The 2,031-nt window shown below is 35.3% G+C and overlaps 1 non-coding gene across 1 annotated transcript; it reads right to left on the bottom strand.

The window, feature by feature from the left end:
* Nucleotides 1-709: 709 nt before the first annotated feature.
* Nucleotides 710-813, bottom strand: LOC116270490. Its single transcript, XR_004178517.1, has one exon. It is a non-coding gene; the product is annotated as a U6 spliceosomal RNA (small nuclear RNA).
* Nucleotides 814-2,031: the final 1,218 nt, after the last annotated feature.

The following is a 2,031-nucleotide window of genomic DNA, read 5'->3' as shown; positions in this document are numbered from 1 at the left end:
CAGTGTTAAACATGACACATCTGTAGCCATGCTTCCCTCATTAGTTTATATCAGAAAAGAAGAGATGGTTTTCCCCATGTCTATCTCTCATCCGTCTGATTGTACTCTGCCTTCTCTGTGTGTCAACTACTCCCAAATATTTAGTGCATTCCTAGTTTTCTCTTCAGTGCATCTGTATTCAGGGTTGTGCCTACCTGATAACCTTAGCATCCATGCAGTTGTTTCCCTTTTAATATGTGAGTTATACTTAATAACTCATTCATGCTTATAGTTCATATAAGTAAAATATGTCAATTCTAATTTTAAAGTAAAACACACCCAGTTGTCTCTATCTTCATGTCTTCCTTCGCTTTACTCCAATTCATAGGCTTCTAAACCAGTCATCTAAAATCCCTTTGCCTTCATTTTTTCTCCTTATATTTGTTCTCCAGACAGCAACCAGGTTGATTTTTTTAAAACACACAAAGGTAAGCAGTTAACACACTGGGGTCATACTCCATGATGGCTGGTTGAAGAAATTCACCATTCTGTAGGAAATACGGTTTGTATGGCTGCCTGAAGATCCATGAAGTTTGACTGCCGTGGAGCAATCCCCGTTACCACTCCAAATCCTGGTTTCTGCACCATGCCTCCACTGGGAGGGCCTCTCATTCCACCACCCAGCCCACCTTGAGGGTCTCCAGGACCCTGAAGATGATTATCTCATAGGAAAAATATGGAACACTTCATGAATTTGCATGTCATCCTTGCACAGGGGCCATGCTAATCTCCATATTCTTCCAATTTTAGTATATATGCTGCTAAAGCAAGCATCAAACTAATTTTTACATGAGTAATACCTACATATAAACTACAACATACATGCACATAAACACTAAAACAGTACAAACATAGAGTGAAAAGTTAAAATTCTTCCCACAACTGTTGATTGTATTAGGTTGGTGCAAAGTCATTGTGGTTTTCGCCAAGTTACTTTCAAAAACCACAATTACTTTTGCACCAACCTAATAGTTGACACATATGTGAAAATTGTTGTGTTTTGATCCTGGATGCCTTATAGAATTCTTGTAACTGTTTTTTACCACAACTGAGTACATTGACTCTTGGAATAAAAATTATATTTCCTGCAAAATATACGGTTAGGTGATTTATTAACTATATGTAACTTTTCCTTTCTGATTTATTGTATTGGCTAAATCCTAAAGATGATGCTGGGTAGACACTGTGAAAGAGGGCGTCCTTCTCTTTTTCCCAATTTAATAAGAGTGCTTCTGAAAGTTCATATATGTGTATTGAAGTTTTTAGAGGATTCCATTCATTAAACAGAGGAGTTGCTTTCTTCTCTTAGTATGGTAAATGTTGAGTGAATGAATAAAGAAAATGTAGTATATACACACAATGGAAAATCCTTCAGCCATAAAAAGGAAGGAAATCCTGTTCTTGATGACAACATAAATGAACCTTGAGAACCTATGTTAAGAGAAATGTCAGGAACAGAAAGACAAATACCACATAATATCATTTATATATGGAATCCAAAAAAGTTGAACTCATAGAAGCAAAATGGTGGTTTCCAGGAGCTAGGGGATTGGTCTAGCAAGATGTTAGTCAAAGGATACAAAATCTCAGATGGAAGAGATAAGTTCAAGCGTTCTATTGTATAGCATGATGACTATAGTTAACAACCATCTAGTATATACTTGCAAATTACTGAGTACATTTTGAATTTCTCACTACCAAAAAAAAGTATGTGAGGTAGTGTATGTAAAAAGTAGCTTGATTTAGCCACTCCACAATGATTTGACAGATAAAGCAAAATATCATGTGGTACACTATAAATACATACAATTTTTATTTGTCAGTCTAAAAAAGGAGTTGATCAATAGCAACAATTGATGAAAACATTTTAACTAGAGCTGAGATATTATAGATTTTTGTAGAAGTGCATTAGGGAAGTGCCTTAGGAAAGAAAATTTTTGTATTCTAAGTGTGGTTGATAGAGTTGAATTACAGTAAGATTTTGTTTTAAAT

The sequence above is a fragment of the Papio anubis genome, chromosome 14, assembly GCF_008728515.1.
Source record: "Papio anubis isolate 15944 chromosome 14, Panubis1.0, whole genome shotgun sequence".
Lineage (NCBI taxonomy): Eukaryota > Metazoa > Chordata > Mammalia > Primates > Cercopithecidae > Papio > Papio anubis.
This window is presented reverse-complemented; position numbering and strand designations above follow the sequence as displayed.